At 36.0% G+C, this 20,436-nt stretch overlaps 1 protein-coding gene across 1 annotated transcript in view; it reads left to right on the top strand.

The window, feature by feature from the left end:
- PEX2 (peroxisomal biogenesis factor 2) overlaps positions 1–20,436 on the top strand; it is a 55,163-nt gene that overhangs the window by 23,098 nt on the left and 11,629 nt on the right. Inside the window, exons 3-4 of the transcript XR_011093066.1 lie at positions 4,400–4,502; positions 4,633–4,686. The gene's annotated coding sequence lies outside the window, so the exon portion shown is untranslated. The remainder of the gene's footprint in view (positions 1–4,399; positions 4,503–4,632; positions 4,687–20,436) is intronic.

Here is a 20,436-nt window from a genome sequence, read left to right as displayed (position 1 = left end):
TTGGCTGTCTCGAAAAGACTTAAGGTATTTAGTGTCATGTCATGCACTGTAGGGTATTTTTGTTTGCATTTGGAGATGCAAATATTCTATACAAAGTAATGGCAGTGTGTGTCCACACTTCAGAGTGGCTTTAGTTCTTATATTTTCAATGCGAGTAAGCAAGTACCAAACATCTCTTAGAATTAGAAGGTTTGGGAAGAGGATGGTTCATTTTGTTGTTGGTTTTTGGTGTTTGTTTTGGTTTGGTTTTGTTCTTTAACCGACATCTTCCTCTCTGCCCTGCTCCCTGCCCCCAGCTGTCACCGTTTGGTGATACCTTTGGTCTGTTGTAGCCAGAACTCTGATTGCTGAGACCAGAATTTCAAGTTGCATATTCAATAATCATTTGCTTTTAGGGTAGCATTTTATGATGACAAACTCAATACTCAGCAGCTTTCTTATAACATAGTGTTGTTTTTTTGTTTGTTTTTTTTACTTCATTTATGTTTTGTGTATCTTGTAATGTGTAAGCTGCGGAAAAATTTTAACTGAAGAGATGACAGAAAAAATAATAATTTGTAGACTAATCAAAGGATAATTAATTTTATATACTAATTGCATGGATAACTTGTCCTCATAAGCATTGTATTTTCAGGAAAAAGTAATGCAGCGATGGACCAAGATAAATTTACTGATGCTTCCTGCAACAGAAAGAAAAAACTTTATTTTGGAATGTTAATCTTTTCAATCATCTTCTCTAAACTAAAGGCTTTTAGTGTTCACCTACCATGAGAATGTACTTCTGAACAGTTATATATGCAACAGTGAAAAGGATCAATGCCTAGAATTTAAGAAAGCTATATAACCAGAACTCTTACCAAGCTTACCGAGTCTTGGATATGAGTAACAAGCCTGTATTAACAGTTTTATTTGTTGTTATCTGTTGTAGGTCTTGCGTGCTACATGAACATTTTCAATATATCAGAAATAAATAAAAAAAAAAGTGAAGACTAATTAATAAACATGTTAGAAAATACTTAATGTGCTTTGATTTGAATGAGAAATACCAATTGTCATAAGGTATGTTTTTGGGGGTATTTAGAAGAAAGGAAGTGGAGAATGCTGATTCCTTGCTTCCACAAATCACAACTCTGTGTACTCTGTATGCTGTAAAAGAGATCTCAAATTTAAGTACTATGTAAGACTTAAAATCAGAGGTTCCAGTATGCTGTAAAAGAGATGACAGGGATAGAATCCCATTTCTGCATTACCTGAAACCATCTATTTATCTTTCCATACATGTGAGATGTTGTAGAGGACAGTGGTCTGGACAAAATGGTGGAAAGACAGTAAAAACATTGGAAGAAATATATTTCCTAAATATGGTCCAAACTGAGGAATGTCCTTATTTGAGGATATAACTGCTATTGATGTCTGGGTTGCATCATTCTTATGAAAACCAAGTTGGCTTTTTTTCTTTTTTTTTTTTTAAGAGAGGTAGTTATCATCCCTATTTGATGGTTTGACTGTTACACCATTTCATACTTAGCATTTATGAGACCAAAATGCCAAGAGGGAAAACAGTTTATAGTTACAGTTCATTTAAAAATAATTTCTACTATTTTAGGTTGCAAATGAAAAAATTTAACTGATTTTTTTTTAACAACTTCCCTTTTGAGTAGACTAATTGTATTTTCTACTTCACTGTGTGCTTGTTAGGAAGCTGTCTTGGCTTGTACTAAGAAGAAAATACTGTGACGTGGCTACACATACAGGATAGAGTCATTTGCTTGCTGCCATGTTAGGCAGTAAAGCTCATGGTGTCCTGGTTTCAGTTAGAACAGAGTTAATTTTCTTCTTAGTAGCTGGTAGAATGCTATGTTTTGGCTTAGGATGAGAAGAGTGCTGATAACACGCCGATGTTTTAATTGTTGCAGAGCAGTGCTTACACCAAGCCAAGGACATCTCAGCTTCTCACTCTGTCCTTCCAACAGGCAGGCTGGGGTTGCAGCAGGAGCTGGGAGGGGACGGGCCCAGGACAGCTGACCCAAACTGGCCAGAGGGGTATTCCATACCATCTGACATCATGCTAAACAATATATAGGGGTGGCTAGCTGGGGTGAGGGGGCCGGACTGCTCAGGGTTAGGCTGGGCATCGGTCAGCGGGTGGTGAGCAATTGCATTGTGCATCACTTGTTTTGTATACATTAATATTAGTAGTACTATTATTATTTTTATTATTACTGTTATTGTTATTTTCCTGCTTAATAAACTGTCTTTATCTCAACTCACAGGCTTCACTTTCCCATTTCTCTCCCCCATCCCAGAGAGGGAGGGGGGAGGGGGAGTGAATGGCTGTGTGGTGTTTAGCTGCCGGCCAGGTTAAACCACGACACATGGTCACTTACTTCTAGTAATAAAATTATTGTAGTCTGAGCACAGCACTTGTAACCAACATACCAAGGAGCAGTTTTAAAATGATGCTTCATACCTTATTCATTTCCAGGTGGAACTGATTAAGTAGATCACAACCATCTTCCTTCACCCTCCCAAAAGGTTTTTTCATGTTGTTGCTACCAAAGCATTCACTTAAAATTCTTACTGCAGTCCTAGTAGCATTCCAAGGGAGCCCACTTCCGTGGCAGGATCTAGCATAAGCCTGGCAATGTCACCAAGTAGATGGCATTCAAACAGAAGATACTTGTGAGGGGATTCGAGTCCAGGACCAGAGGACTACACATACATGCATAGTGAGTGATACAGGGCATCTGCCAGGGCCAGGCAGTGATTTGTTTCATTCTCTGGAACCCACCTTGGTTTTTGTACCTCTGCTTAAGGTTGTGTATGATACAACAACATGTTTGGCATTCTGGATGTCAGTACCCAGTCTGTTACTGGAGATCTCCATCTTACGACGTGAATTGAACATCTGACTGAATATGCAACGAGACCCATTATTCTGAAAAAAAATCCATGACCCTTTTTAAGAAGGCATTAGAAGCAGTGTTCATGACACAGAAACAGAAGCTGATTAAGCTTTTATGAAAATGCTTTTGAATTGATGAAAAATTGTCAGTCTCTGTACTCAATTAGGTAAGAGTTTCTTATATTAATGACCACCACAGCCAGTCATATCTACAAAACAGTCTCTGTAATTAGCAAAAGCCTACGTGATGTGGACAACATATTTATTGATAAATCCTAACTCCAGGCTCCTTCGATAAAGGCTTATGCCTAAGACTGGATCCTGTGGATTGCCCCACATAATAAAGTCAATTGGTTCAAAGGATTTTTCAAAGATAGATTCAGAAAGTCAATAATTACCATCACTTCAGAGTAGTATTCATGATGCTAATGAACCATCTCTGATTTGTTCAATATTATCCCAAAAGATCAGAACAGGGACAGACTAGAGGCAGCGAGGGGTATTGGACACAGGAATCAGAGCTATATAGAGCAGTGGCTTCAGGATAAATGACATGAGGATATCAAAGAGTGCCTTTTCCATGCAAAAGCTTTTGCAGTCACTGCTGTTCATTCTATATACATAATGGTCCCATGCAGTGAGTAATATTTCTCCTACAAAACCAGTCTTTGAATGGTCAGAGCATGCTGCAAACACAAGGATGAGATGGACAATTAGCCAAGTTGCAAAGCTTCTATTGCATACACTGTGGAAAACAGTAAGTTAAGTCATGCTCAGGCCAGCTGTCTCCAGGTTTGCTAGCAGAAGGCATAGATGGACCTGCAGCATGCCTTTTCAATTTCACTCTTTTCACAATCCCTGTCACTGATATCAGCAACGGCAGGCAGTGTGTAATGATTTGAAAGGTAAAGCACAAAGGAATGAAGGTTACTTATTGTGCCATTACTCAGTGCCACTAAGACTCATCTTCATAAAAATATAAATAGATCCAAGAAAGTGTGGTACATTAGCAATACTTGAAAACCAATATAGATGTCAGACAAGTGAAGAATTCTAAAGAAAATAGCACTTGAAGTTTTTCACTTGTATAGCAAATACAGCTTTTGCTAAAGAAATGCAAAGTGTTTTCATCATTAAAAATATGTATCTGTACATTTCTAATCACTCCAGTTATTCCTGGAAATATTTGGCAGGATCAAAAAAGAAATCACATTCAAGCAGTGACATCTTTTACTGAAATTATCTCAAGCTACCAAAAAATAAAAATAAAATAAAATACAATCTGTTAATTTATCAAAAATAGAGCCACTAATGGTAGATATACAACAGTCTGGACACATTTGACAGTAAAAAGTAGTTTTTTGCATTTTTCACAATGATCAGTTCTAATCCCCCAGGTATTTAATTCTTGCTTAAAAGAGACCTAGTGATTTTTGGTTTTGTTATTGTTTATTTTTTAGAACTGATTGGTACTTTATCTTTTGTCATTCTCAGAACAGTTTCTTCAGAATTGCAATTTTCTCCCATAGGCAAGACGTTACTCACAGAAAGAAGAAAGTGAGACTCTGAAAGTCAACATATCTTACATGCAAACCCAGTAAGTACAAGAGAAGGGGCATGCAAAGAAGAGCAGGTACTTGATTGACAATGATTAAGAGAGAAAACTGGTTTTGAAATTTGAAATGTGAGCAAGATTGCTCACAAGCAAATTTTCTTCTGCATTTCAGATCTAATTCTTGAAGCAGAAGAATTTTTACTTGAAGAAATTATTCTTCTTAAAGGTATGTTAACAGACAACAGTGTTATTACAGTCCCTGTTATTTTTTCTTTTAAAGGATGGATGGAAATTTTAATTCTATTACAGAAGTAAAAGCTCTCTTTTGGCATTTTATAAGCAGATGATATTCTGCTAGTGACTGTCATTTTAGTAATATGTTGGTCTAAATTCAGAATTCTATTATTTCACATCTACAGCAACTGAAAGTATATTTTTTTATAAACAGCAAACTTCACCTCATAAAAATTCATTACATAAGGGCATAAACAAGTACTTTTCCTTCCAGTCATTGGCAGTAAGTGATTCATCAGTTTTCCACAGAAAACCAATTTCATTGCAGATGTTCTGTAATTTCCAGACTCCCTGAATTGTAGAATCATATCATTCAATCCTAGTGCAAGGAATGCAGGATATTTTTTTATTTGTTTATTTTTGTAAAGAAAGAAAAGAAGAGAAGGGGAAAAAAAGGCTGTGCTTAGTCTTTTTAATAGGATTGAATATCATTTGCTGTCTCATCAGTTTTGTGAAATAACCATAAAGTAATCAGCTTGCCATTCTTTCCATTGCTATACAGGCTATCAACTTACCTACTATGCTTATTCCGTAGCAAGTAAGTGAGTAGCTTGCAGGAGAGAAAAATCTTTCTTTGAGGTTAAACAAAATGTACCTGTCTTACAAAGCTGTCTTTCTTTCCTCCCTCCCTACTTCTGTCCTTTCCTCCTTCACTTCTTTCTTAAACCTCTAGTCTAGGAGTCTAGTAATGTATTAAATAACGCAATAGAATACTTCAAAAGACAGAATTAATTAACTACTGGTTCAATTCTGGTTTATCTCAGAAAAAAAGGATGACCCTGAAAACTACTCTTTGCAAAATCATGCCATTCAGTGTAGAATCATAGAATCATGAACACCCTCAGTTGGAAGGGACTTACAAGGATCACTGAGTCCAACTCGCTCTGTACTGGACCACCCCAAAACCAAACCATGTGTCTGAGTGCATTATCCAAACACTTCTTGAACTCCATCAGGCTCAGTGCTGTGGCCACTGCCCTAGGCAGCCTGTTCCAGTGCCCAAGCACCCTCTTGGTGTAGAACATTTTCCCAACACCCAGCCTGACCCTCGCTCCTCTGTCCAAGTTCCATGCCATTCCCTCAGGTCCTGTCGCTGTCCCCAGAGAGCAGAGCTCAGCACCTGCCCCTCCACTCCCCTTGTGAAGGAGCTGCAGGCCGCCGTGAGGCCTCCCCTCAGCCTGCTCTGCTCTGGGCTGAACAAACCAAGGGAACTTAGCTGCTCCTTATACGTCTTGCCCTCTAGACCTTTCACCATCTTCATAGCCCTCCTTTGGGGACACTGTAATAGTTTTATGTCCTTCTTATGTCCTTGGCCACTGTGGTACCCAAAATCACACACAGTACTCAAGGTGAGGCTGCACCAACACAGAATTTAATTCTATTCTGTGTGGCATACAGGATCCAGCCTACTGTGTTTCCATAACATTAAATTATGTTGACACCAAATTCAGTTCTGATAGCTGGAGGAGAGTAAGGAGATAAAGGAAAGAATATGTTCAGGTGAAAATGAAAATGGGGTGGGAACGTCTGAAACAGAGAAACCAGGCAGGCAGACAGTAGGAAGTAAAAATAATTATTTTCCAGTAAGGAGAATGAATTTCACCATTAAGTCCAATAAAGGGTATATTCAGGGCGTTGTTCAACCTGATCTTGAACACCTCCAGGTCTGGAGTATCTATAACTTCTCTGGGCAACCTGTTCCAGTGCCTCGCCACCCTCTGAGTGAAGAACTTCCTCCTAATTTCCAATCTAAATCTCCCCTTTTAGTTTAAACCATTCTCCCTTGTTCTGTCATTGCCTGAGCAAAAAGCTGCAATAAGCTCACCCTGGAGTCTTTTCTTCTTCAGGATGAACATCCCCACCTCTCTCACCCTTTCTTTATAGAAGAGGTGTTCCAGCCTTCTGATCAACTTCATGGCCCTCCACTGGACCTGCTGTAAGAGATCCACATTGTTCTTGTGCTGGGTGTCCCACACCTGGATGAAACACTCCAAGTGGAGCCTCACAAGGGCAGAGTATAGGGGGACAATCATCTCCCTCAGCCTGCTGACCATGCCTCTATTGATGCAGCCCAGGATGCAGTTGACCTTCTGGGTTGCACGCATGCATTGCTGGCTCATGTCAAGCTTTTTGTCTACCAGACGCCTAAAGTTCTTCTCTGCAGGCCTTCATTCAACAAGTTCTCCATCCAGTCTATACTCATATATGGGATTGCACTGACCCAGGTGCAGCACCTTGCACTTCGACTTGTTGAGCCTCATTAGGTTCATGTGGGCCCACTTTTCAAGCTTGTCCAGATCACCTTGGATGACATCCCTTCCTTTGTTGTATCGACTGCACCACTCAAGTTGGTGTCATCTGCAAATTTGCTGAGGGTGCACTCACTCCTATTGCCTATGTCACTGATAAAGATTATCAATTATTAAACAGTACCTGTCCCAGGACAGACCTCTGAGGGACTCCACTGGTCACTGGCCTCCACCTGGACACAGAGCCATTGACCACCACTTGTTCTGGTGGTCTTGATATGTCTTTCAAAGCTCTTTAGTTTTATATGGAATCAGGTCCTTACCAAAGGAAAGAGAAACAAACAAACAACAACAACAGATATAAATTAATTGTCTGTCTTCATCAGTGAAAGCCATTATTACTTTAAATGTGGTACTACAGAATTATGTAAGCCTTCACAGCTATTTCCCATTTTGTTTTCTCCATAGCTACTATTCTTAACACAGCATGAAAGAACACTTCGCCAAACATTGTAAATCACAGAACTAATTACAGAGCAAGATCCAATCTTGCATCAGTATTCACAAAAATAATATATAATTTGATATTGAAAATATTGGTGAAAGTCCTAAGAGAGAAATCTAATTTTCAAAAGACTGAGAAAACAGCAAAATACTGATCCAGCTGAGTTTTGTTGACCTGAGCAGATTTAGGATTTCAGCAGATAGAACAGTTACACTATGTCTATGCTAGCAAACTGAACCTATCAGGACCTTGCATTTTCTGTTGCTGTGGCCAGGTGGCACAGCACAGTCACCATCTATGCTGGTTAATTCACCATTTTTCCCCATTATAACTTTACACATATAAATAGAAACAACCACAGACCTTTCTTTTTTAAGTCATTTCACATATATTTGGCAAGGTATACACTTCACATGTATTGTAACTATGCTCACAGGTTTTGCACTGTAACTGGTCTCAATAATAGAGAAAAGTAGACAGATGATACATGCTGCCTTCTTATACTAACCCCCATAGAAATGGACTTACTTAGAACTTAGGGAGTCATAAAGGGAACATCAGCTTCAACTTTGGCGTCTCTGATCCTGCAAATGAAACTGAAAATATGCTCTGCTTTCTTATTGCTTCTCCTGTTCACCTTTTTTCCAAGGCAGAATCCCTGTGTGGTTTCCCTGTGACTGTATGAATAAGCAGAAGAGTTGTCCATGTTTCCAAGATAAAATCCATACGACTTGCTAAGAACAATGCTACAGAAATCATCTGCCCATCCCTATCCAACCTGAAACCCTGGTTAGTACAGGAACATAAGTTCTGGCCTGCTCAATACCTAGACTGATCTTAAGTGTGACCAGCTCCTACGTTCTTTCTTTCCAACCTTATTTCTGGCTCCAAACCACACAGAACCAAGACATTGACTATCTGTTGAAATGTGGCATACCTTCTAGAGGACAGTGCACTTGAGCTACCTGTATTTGTCCTTTTCAGGCTATAACAATAAAAGTTTGAGTACATACTAAAGCTCTAATCATAGTCTCTTACTCCTTCAGAACGCTCAAAAATTTGTCCTGTATGCCTATGTAAAACTATACGTGGGTGAGGAGGGAGCAGAAATAGGCACAGTACTCCAGGTGCTCTCACCAGTGATAAGGATCACCTCCCTTGGCCTTTTGGTGATACTTTGCCTAATGCAGACAATAATAATTTTAGTCTTCTTAGCAGCAAGGACACTTTGCTGATTCATGTTCAACTTCATGTCCTCCAGAACTCCTAGAATTCCTAGAACTTTCTGTAGAACTGCTTTCCATCTAGGTAGTTGGCAACATGTATTGGTGCCTGGGGTTGTTCTCCCTGAGTTGCAGGACTTTGCACTTTCCCTTTCCAAACTTCATGATGTTCCTGCCAGTCCACCTGTCCAACCTATCAAGATTGCTTTGGATGGCTGTGCAGCCCTCTGATGAGTCTGTTTTTTGTCATCTGTGAATTTACTGAAGGTACACTCTACCTCATTGTCCAGATCATTAATGAAGATGTTATACAGGGTGGGACCCAGTATTGAACCTTGGGGTACTCTGCTAATTATTGACCTCCAACTAGACCTTGTGCCACTGACCACCACACTCTGGGCCTGGCTGTTCAGCCAGTTTTTAATCAACCTCACTGTCTGCTCATCCAGACCATATTTCAAGAACTTCTAAAGGGAGATCTTAGGACCTTATGAAGGACAGTGCCAAAGGCCTTACTGAAGTCCAGGAAGACAACATCCAGTGTTCCCCCTTCATTCTTCATGTGCCTGGAAGTGTTTTCCAGGATTAGCTGTTCCATCACTTCCCAGGGATCAAGGTGAGCCTAACCAGCCTGTAGTTCCCTGGGTCCTCCTTCTTGTCCTTGAATATAGGAGTGACAGTTGCTTTCCTCCATTCTTCAGGCACTTCGCTCAGTTGCCACAATCAAGCAAAGATATAGAGTGGCCTCACAATCACATCTGCTAGTTCTGTCAGTACTCGTGTTTCTGTCCCATCTGAGCCCACAGACTTGTGAAAGTCTAGTTTTCTTAAGTAATCCTTAACATGATCCTCTTCCACCAAGGGAACATCTTAATTCCTCTAGCCTTCCAGTCTGGTCTCTGGGGCCTGGGGATTCCTGAGGGCCAGTCTTGCTGGTAAAGACCAAGGCAATTCAGTACTTCTTTTAAAGCCCTTCTGCCTAAATGCCTTTGGCATCCCTGGCCAGATTCAATTCCGTTTGGGCTTTAGCTTTCTTGATCTCTGATACTTGGACAATGTCTCTGTATTCCTCTCAGCTTAGCTCACTTCCAGATTGATAGCTTAGATATATATAGAAAGGATGAACATTGATGTTGGCATTAAGTCTGCATTCCTTGTGTATACATTGAGATAAAGCAATGAAGTAAGTGCCAACCAAAACAAAGAGAACTGGTCAGTCTTAAATTAGTGTGGTAAAGACTGAGAAATTGCACACTGTCAGTAATGAGGAATGGATTTCTTCTTATGAATGTATATATATACATGCGTACCTACATGTAAGGTGGTTTATTAACTGTAGTTTTTAGGATCTACTGTTGTAACATCATAAACTTTCCTGTTCATCTGAAAGCAGTGCAGCAGTCTTCCAGGGTGCCAGACATTGTAAGATCAAACACCTAAGGAGAAGAATTTACACAGTTTTCTAAGAATGAGCTGTGGCAGGACATAAAAATATGGTTCAGGAGAAAGAAGCAATAGACAAATGTACAGAAATAAAAAGAGGAAGTAATTTGAGACAAAAGCTTAAGACTTGAGAAAAGGGAAGGCACTTGGCAACTGGGGACAAGAGTTACTTCATGCAGCCTGTTGGAGTTGAGGAAAGCAGCACATAAAATGAAGTAGGTTGATTCTTACTGAGGTATTGAAAACTCCTATTGAATTAAGTTTTTCCTTTAAGATGCGTTGCTGGAGCTTTCTGTCTGAAAAACAATCAGCCTGCTAACTGCAGACTCCAACTGAATATGTGGGAAGAGATTTTTCTTTCTGTGGTATAGCTTGCACTGACATGTAGAATGAAGGCTTAATGCTATACTTTATCATTAGTCCAATGAAATTGCAGATATCAACTCTTTTAATAAATTAAAGTTATACCACATGGAGAAAAGGATTAAACCACATACAGAATTAAGACTATCTTCATTCTTTTCTGGTTTCAGATCCATTGAAATTAAAAGGACTAGTTTCAGAAAGTTGCTAGGAGACCATAATCACATGTGTCAGAATAATACATTTTTATTTAAAATAGGAAATGTTGATTAATGAACATACTTAACAGATAATGAGTAAAGGTATTGAAAGCATCTATGTTCTATCAAAGTTGAGGTGAAACATTTAATTTATACGTTGAAAAGCCAATGTGAATTGGAAGTTTTCAAGGTAAAGCAAACTAACACATGCAGGACACAATGAAGGACTGAAGGACACAATGGTTTCATAAGTACTTGATTAGAAACCCCTAGATAGAGTACTGAGAAGCACAAGAAAATGTTTCCAGTTTGCAAGGCCAATAAGACTAAAAACAAAGAATGAGAAAGGTTTAGATATAGGAGTCTCATGTAAGCATTTTGTTGAAAGTAAGATGAGTCAATTACATTTTAGACAATGAATGGATTTAAAGGTAAGATACTGGAGAAGATGATGTATACGCAGCATAATCAAATTAGAGAAGACTAAGCAATAATTGACGGTATGAAAACTTCATCCTAAATGAAAAAAAAATAACATATTGAACCCTGAACAGAAGGCTCCTAAGATTTCTTAAACCAAATCCAACAATTGTATCTATAGTTCTGTTGATTTAATTTATGCTATGACAATTTAAACAGATATTTTACACTGAAAATTCTAGCATGATACTTTGCATGTAAGATTTATGATCCTTATGTTCTTGGAATCTGAAGTCCAACAATGTTCTGTACTCTAAAACCACAAGGTATTTACTCCCTTTCTTGCTTTTACATGTAAGAGATGATATATAATAGAAAACACTGTGGTTACCACCTCAGACTCATGTGCACAGTCTGGATTGTGTTCTTAGTGATTCACATTAGAGTCTTGATAAGGAAACAAGTTAAACAAGACCCATACAAACCAAGCAAAAATAATGTTAGTGCTACAAACATTTATTATTTTTTTCAAACAAGCTAACACCTGAGAAGACAGGAAATGAGATACTGGTCCAATGTCTGGCTTCTGACCATTCCTCATACTGGTTAAAAGTTTATCATAGATACAGATCTTGAAAAGTTTATTAGGGAAAAACATATTTACTAACAGAATGGGAATCACAAAACCCTCTTGAAATAATGGTACTTTGAATTAAGCTGACAATTTCAGTGTGGGATCATCATCATAAAAGCAACAAGATAATATATTTCTTTTGTGATTTTGCTTGGTAAATAGTAAAGCCAGACATTTCTTTGTACCAAGCCATAATTAGTTAATTCTAACTTAAATATTTCTAATAAAATATTATATTCATAAGTTTAACTCTAAGTGAAGCAAAAATTGTTTCTAATTAAAAAAAAAAAAAAGAAGTATTTTCATACAATGAGAAAATGGTCATGCTTAAAGCAACTATAATGCAGAAATAATACATTGCTGGAATAATGACAGCTACTTACACAGGCAGTGCATAACGTAATAGTGTTTCACTTAAAAGTAAAATAGATTACTGTTATTTTAGTAGTTGGCATGTATTTGAAAAAGCAAATTGTAAAACTGATAGTTTTCCACTATCCAGTAAAATAATAAAATTTTTAAAATAATTTTTAAAAGTTTTGGTAACTAGTAACTGAGAAGAAGTTAGAAGCAAGTGTGTTTTTTGTGTAAGGAAAAGACACAGCCCAAACTCAGAAAAAGTTTGTATTTCCAAAGTTTACTTTTAGTTCCTGCTGAAAGAATTTCCATTAACAGTTCCTTGTTACTTTTGGTCTGAAGAAACCTTTCCTGGTAAATTGGAAAGTACTGGCACTACAGATAATAAAAAATAAAACAAAAATAAAAATGAATAAGCAAAAATAATACTGTTTATTATTACTTGATATAAATTACAGACTTAGATGAAATATATTTGTTTGAACATTGATAGCATTATTATTTAGTCAACTTTATATGACATGATATAATTCTGGAATTTATTTTTTTATTTACATTCTAATTTAATTTAACAGCATGTCTTGAATCCTTACATTAGTTAACAAATTCTAATTCACCAGAAGTGCAACATGAGTAATCACCCAAGAATTAGCAAAATTAATTTATTTATTTTGTGTAAATAAAAAAAAAAGGTATTGCACTGTGTAAATAAGTGTACTCTTTTTCTTTTTATGCCTTCAATGAATTACTTGTTGAATCATAAAACAGAGTTTGCTGTTCTTAGGAATCTTCAGAAAGCTAAATTTCATAGCCATTATATGGGAAAAGCAAACCAACCAAAAACAAACAACAACAACAAAAACTTAATTTATGAATGTTTGAATATTTCAAATATATATTAAAGATGTTCAATGTATACCAAAGATAAATTTTGGAGTATACATACAAAGACAGTTTGGCTTTAAGATTTGGTAGGTGAGTACAGAGATTTGTTGTTGTGCAGTTCTTCCACCACACAATGAATTTACTCTGAGTTTTTATTTCCATTTGCATCAAAATAACCACAGATGCATTCTCACTGAACAGTTAAGAGCTGCATTTCCTTCATTTCAGCTGAGCAGTAAGACAGTATAATAAAGTAAATGTGGCTTTGTCTATTATTTCCCTCTCACCTTCAAAGCTGTTGATAGTGTTCAACAGTTATCTTGAACAGAGTTTAATTTTATCCTCCAAACACCACATGAATTTCACACATAAAACAGGTGTATAAATTTATGCTTGTGAGACAGAAAGTGTGGAACAAGGAATATCTACATGGTCTTACACAGTATGCAGTACTATCAGTAATTTTACACAGATCACCACAACAAGAGTGGAGTTATAAAGGTATACAGACCAGTTCTAAGTCCTGTCTAAATATTTGCTGTGATACTGCTACTTGTAGTTATATAACTACCTAATCAGAACAGAAGAGAAAATGAAACAGAAGGAATATAAGAAGGATTGTCAATTCAGACTACAATTTTTGCTTAGTGACGGTATTCTGTCAGTTTCCCTAGAACTGATTTCAGCTGATGGGCTAGAAGTGAAAGTGCAGCATCAAAGCAGAGGTAGGATTACCTCTATTAATCAAAACCTTTAGACAAAATTTACAGATTTGCAAATTTATTCAGAACTATTGTTTGCTTTGTCCATCTGTACCATCAGAACAGCCAGAACTACTAACCCAATAGCTCATCTAAACTGTTCCTGAAGAAAACTGCAGTAATTGAGCAATTATTTTTTTTTTGTTCAATGTTCTTTAAGGATCTGGGCTGTCAATTCAAGGAAGTTGATCAGGACTGGAAAACAGAGGGACTGGTATATTCAATCTCCAATTTTATGCAGTTGACAATGTTCTTGAAAAAATGGATTTTGAAATTACTTTCATGAAACATTTTATCTATATTTTTGTTTTCCCAATACAACAGAACTTTCAAAACTGAAAGTAGACAAATGCAGGTATTAGGCAAGCTTCTAGACATTGCACAAAAGTTCTGTAAAGTTGTGTAAAGCTTCTGGAAAAGTGTGGACAATATAAAAGATTCACGTATAAGTAGAAGAAAAATCGAACTTTACATTCAACTATTTTACTTGATCTTACCACTGTCTGCTACTTTCTCATGAACATTTAATTTATGGTCAAAATCATATGTAGCACATATTAAAAAGTTTTCTATCTTCAAAATTATTTTTTCCTCTTTCTTAAACAATTTATCCAATGAAATAGTACTTACTGAAAAGAGATTTCATAATTTAGGAAAAGGGGAATAAAGTTTCATTCTCTCTGGCTTTTACTTCATTATTCTCAAAAACAAACAAACAAACAAACAAACAAAAAACAGAGATACATGACAGAATCTTTGCAAAATCTCATTCAAAAAAAAAAAAAAAAAAAAAAAAATTGTATACAGAGCACTTTCCAGGCTTTCCTAAAAAAAAAAAAGATATAATGATAAATGATGGTAAACATGGTTTAAACTTTAAGATAAAATGCATTTTGAAAACTTGCTGCCTGCCATCATCCTTCTCACTTGTCTCCCCTCTTCTGTTTCCCAACCATATTAAGATGGAGAGGAGTGCTCAGGTTTTATTCCAATAAAATTTGTTTTGAGTTTACAAGAGGATTTGGGAAGTAACCCTGAATCTCACAATGTCGTTACAAGCTACAGCTAAATGCCCACCATAGTGCTTCAGTTGTAACAGCTACATTGTCTCAAGCTATCAGATAGGAGATGATGTGTTTTTCAGCAGTAGAGGAAAAACATCTCTGTTCCTTCTTTCTCTGCCTGAAACTCAGTATTTAAGACCAAAACAATAAGACTGGATTATTTACTAATCCCAAATAAATTCTTCAAGACTTTAAGTGACATCGTTTCATGTTCTACTAATATTTAGGAAAGAAAACCAATGAAACTTAAACATTCATTAAATTTCTAAACAAACTGCAAAGCAACAGTGAAGAGAGAGGAACAATAAACCTCAGTTTGTATCTATCTGTATTACAAATAAGTGTTTTACACTAAAACAAAACAAAACAAAACCAAACAAAAAAATTTTGAAGGACTTGAGTGACCAAAATGCACACTTTTAAAGAAAATATTTATACATGTCATATCTAACAAAATATGCAATTGAGAGAGTATTTTTTTATTGTTTTGTTTTATCTGTTTATTTATATATGTATATATATGTATTATGTATTTTTATGTTGGAGAACTAAAAGACTTTCTAAAAGAGTCAAAAACTGTCAAAAGTGAAGATTCTGGGAAGTCCTTTACAGTGGGGGGCCCAAAGCAAGATGCATGGAATCTATGGTCACTTTTGAAAATTTTTGCAATCTCATTTAACATTTTTAATCTAATTTCCTGTGCTTATTTACAGAATAGTGCAAGCTAACCCCATATTTGAACTGCAGACATCCTGTGAGTTTATGTTACCAGTTATAAAAACGTATGCTGCCCCAATTTCACAAGTCCTTAATTGCTCATCTCCTCCCACAGAAACCATTAGCATGTGATACATGATATGTATTTCTTAAAATATAACATGGAATGCAATGTGTCAGACTATTCAGAAACGATGCATATTTTGGTGACTCAGAACAATGCACAGCAGTATAAGAAGATTAATAAAATTAAGAGTTCATATTCATTCTCAGTTCCAGTTGGTCTTATTTAAATTCTGGGCTGTCCTAAGGTTAAAAATAAGCCTTTCTAGTTTTAAGCTTTTAAATTGTAGCTTTAATCCTTTGTCTCATTTAAATTTGATAGACTGTATTCAAAGCAGATGGACTATAAATATTCATGAATCTTATATTTATTTATATAGAGAAATGCTACCCTTTGCTAACCAAAGAGGTCAGCAAAATGCAATTTCATAACTTTCCAGTGATTATTGAAATGTTTTCCACATGATGACAAAAAATGTTGCTTAAGATTTATTTTAATATTTGAACTCAGTATTTCCTCAGAGAAAAGTACTGATAGGACATATTTGTAAGGAGTCCCTCAGACTGGGATTTGTATTCCATTTGATGCAGAAAACAAATGTGTTGCATATATTTAAGGAAGGGAGAAATATGATCTGAACAATTAAAAACATCATAATCTTACCTCATTAAGATTTTAGAACAACTATATAAATTAGAAGTGAAATAAAACTGTAGGTATGTTCAGCAAAAACAGATTGTGCCAGGGTAATGCTGTACATTTCTTGGCTAAAGTAACAGGTTTTCCAGACAAAGAAAATGAATTAGCTAAAATATATCTGGACATAAGGTTTATAACAAAATAATTCCCATAGCAATTTTTTTAGGTTAGTGAAGATAGAGATTAGTACAATTATTACAGTATAGGTAGGTATAACTGCTAAGGTAATATATTAGTATGAAATACAATATTGTTTACAATGATAATGAGTTAAGATATATTGTTACACAGAAGAGGTTCAGACTATCAGAAGGAGAAAAATGGAAAATGAAACGTAGGAGTAGAAGAGATGGGATGACATACAACAGTAGGAAGTGTGAAGTTTAGTACTAATAGTGACACTTCAGTGGTTATAGACTGGAAATATTAAAAAAGAAAAAAAATAGTACTGTTAACTAGTCACATCAAATTTGTGAACCAGTGATCTGAAGAGGCTATCAAAATAACAGACGTGATCTCAGGATGTGGCAATTAAAGTATTTGGAGAATTGACAGGAAAACAATAATACCATTGTGGAAGGCTTAGTGAGATCTCACCTGAAGTTTCTGCTAGCTGTTTACCAGAAAGATGTAGAGAAGCATAAAGGACCTTACATATCTGTCTACAGAAGACAAAGGGTATGCTTGACTGCACCTATTATGTGCAAATCTCTCACTTTCCTCAGCCCGAGTACTGTGCTTAAAATTCTGATAAATTAGCAAAGTACTTCATTTGAGATGATCCAGTATGACTCTGGCATAAGTTTGTTCTTTTTGAATACCTTGCCTAAACAAAATAATTTAGAATGTGTAGGAAGAAAAAGTGGCGCTCACAAAGTGTCTTAGTCCAAGGAATGTTTCAGAACACATAAAATGAAGCTAATATTCCAAGCTGACTGGAGTTGATGAATTTGTCCTGTCTGTGTAGTGCCTTCTTTTTGTAGTATTCAGACACTAGTACATATAATGTAAATGCTTAGAATTTAGGAGAATTGAAAACTATGGTTCTCACTGGTAGTTTCCAGTATATTCTGCAGCCTAGTCGTTTGGAAAATGCAGGGACCAGAGATAGAGACATAGTCAGAATTTTTAGAGGATAAAATGTGGCAAGTTGTTTAATCATCACACTCATTTATAGTAAAACCTGATTCACAGACGCACTGAATGAAAACTAAGTTGTTAGAGGAAAGGATTTCCTTCCTTCCAGAAGAAGAAAAATGAGTTGGTCTATCATTGTAACTTACATCAGAGTGGAAAATGTAAAGCTGCAGGTAGAAGGTAGAGCCACCTACATTCAGATCAACCATAGCAAACTATATCCTCATTTTCCTAAGAACATCTCAACAAAGTATCTGAATGATGCTCAGCCAGCATTTTGAATTTGATGGTGAATAACATAAACATATTTTGTATATTTACACAAAATTGTTTAGATAAAATAATATGCAGGAATATTTAGAAAATAATTTATGTTTCGGACTTCATCAGTGGAATTTCAATTTAACACAATCTAATGAGTGTTAACAGTCCCAACAAATATCTGAGATCACTAGCATAAAATGTTTTATTTTAGAGCATGTTTTTATCTGGAAATATATCAAAACCAAATAATCCCGAGGCCAAAAGTTTTTATACTATGGAGAATTTTCTCCCATGAATCCATGAGAGACTTACCTTGACAGCTCCTATTAACACAAGAGGGAGTCGCAAACCAATCCCCTATGCATTATTTGAAGAATTTATCTCAAAGCATGGCCCAAAGCAAATTTTTATGATAGCTTGGTACCCTTGGGAACAGGGATTTATAATGGCAACAACCGAAAAAGACCCTAATCTATAGTTTAGTGATGGGAATGAAAGTACTGTTATACATTTTTAGTTATTATGCTGCTGAACTTGAACTCCAAATTGTTTCCTTCTTGAAGAAATATTTGAAGTAGTTTTATAGAAATAACTATTATAATGCTTTAAAGTTTCTAAAGTATTTTAATACTATCTCAGATTTCAACCTTTATTTCCATTCCTCAGTCATATGGCACATCTTGCCTTATTCTAATGTAACATCTTGCCTTATTAACAGGTTATATAAAACCCTTGAAAACCACCATGTAAAGCAACAAACACTCTTGTATATATACCTATAAAATCATGTTTTCCTAATATCTATACAGTTAATCTATTACTGGCAATTTTTGCTGTGATAAAGAATCTGACTTGTTCTTTGAGTAATCATCTATGTTTTAAAAACTTCCAAAACGAAATAAGAAAAAGACTCTTAAGCTAAATGGCATGAGTAATGCTCTGCAAATTATCTTGTCAATGCAGCACAACATTTAAAAAACAAGGATGATAAAAGCATCTAAATTAGAACTCTACATATGGATTTTTAGAATCTTTTGACATGGTAAATGTTGCAGTTTTGTAATTTTAGAATTTCTGCTACATTTTTAAAAATAGTAACAAAACGTTATCTCGTAATGGGAAGTTCATACTCATATTAGGTTTTTCATGGTTATGTTTTTAGATCTTCCGAAGAGAAAAAGATGTTTTCTTAAAATAAATAATGGCAAAATATTTTGTTTTCCAAGTGGGTGTTTCTATTTACAAAGGCAGGTTTTGCAGAACCTTGAAAAATGGACAGATTTTGATCTCATGTAATTCTCCTTGATTTCATGTATAATAAGTTTATAATATAGTTTATAGCTTGAAAAATTACTTTGAAATTGTTTTTGGTCAAAAACACATAATCAGTGAATGGCTGAGGTTTGAAGGGACCTCTGGAGTTCCAAGCCCTCTGCTCAAGATGTTTCACCCACAGAAGGTTGCCCAGGACCACGTCCAGACAGCTTCTGAATGGAAGTAAAGACAGTTTCCCAAGGAGGGACACTCCACAACCTCTCTGGGCAACCTGTTCCAGTGCTTGGTCACACTTACAGTAAAGAAGCGTTTCCTGATATTCAGAGAGAACAGCCTTTATTTCAGTTTGTGGCCATTGCCTCTTGTCATGGTACTGGATACCTCTGGAAAAGGTCTGGCTCCATCCTTTTTGCATTCCCTCTAGTGGAGTAGAGACACTGATAAGTAGTAGGTAGAGACACTGTTAAGATGCTTTCTTAGCCTCCTCTTCTCCGGCTGAAGAGCTGTCTCAGCATTTCCTCATATGAGAGATGCTACAGTTTCTTCATGGATCTACATTGTATTCTCTCCAGTATGTACATGTCTCTCTTATACTGGGGGCCCCACAACTGGACAACTCCAGGTGGGCTCACCTAAGTAGAGTGAAGGATGTAGGCTAAGTAGAAAGGAAGGATGATTCTAGGAATTCTCTCTGAGCAGCAAAGAGAAACAAAGGTAGAGATATAGAGTGATGGCAGAGGTACAGAGGGTTGGCAGTAGCTGTCCTGAAGCAAGCTGGCTATAAAATGCCATTTTCTGCACACAAGACAGATTTATATGCAATAAATTTTCCACACACTCACTGTGAAGGCAATATGATGGTTAAAGGATGAGCAGTGGAAAAGTATCTGCCCATACTTACTAGAAATTATATAAGTAATTTCCAGGAAACAGGAAATAGGTTGCAGAAATTAAGAATCTATAAAATTATTTTAAAATGATTATCTACAACAACAGGTAATGTTATCCACAAAGACAGTGGGAAAAGACTTAACAGAGAAAGATATAGTGGAAAGACTAACTTATTTAGCAGTCAACCCATTAACTGTTGTCACTTCATATGTATTTACACATATGCATATATAACTCTAAAATGCACTATTATTGTTGATTATCTCTATGTGAAGTGTAGAGTATGGTAGAAAACTTTATATCATCAGCTATTGGGGGATGAGGAACTAAAAGTTGAGATAAGAAGAGTTGCATAAGTGAAATTTGTACAGCACTCAGACGGAAGTTGTGTTGCAAATAACTTCCTCTCTGAACAAATCCTAGTAGAACTTAGGTTTATTATAATTGTTATTTATTACTATTATTATTATTTATTATTAACAATTTATTGTTAACAATAATAAATAATATTATATTATATTTATTAATATG

Source organism: Anas acuta, chromosome 2 (assembly GCF_963932015.1).
Source record: "Anas acuta chromosome 2, bAnaAcu1.1, whole genome shotgun sequence".
In the NCBI taxonomy this organism is placed as follows: domain Eukaryota; kingdom Metazoa; phylum Chordata; class Aves; order Anseriformes; family Anatidae; genus Anas; species Anas acuta.
The sequence above is the reverse complement of the archived record's forward strand: the minus strand, read 5'-3'. Positions and strand labels throughout refer to the sequence as shown.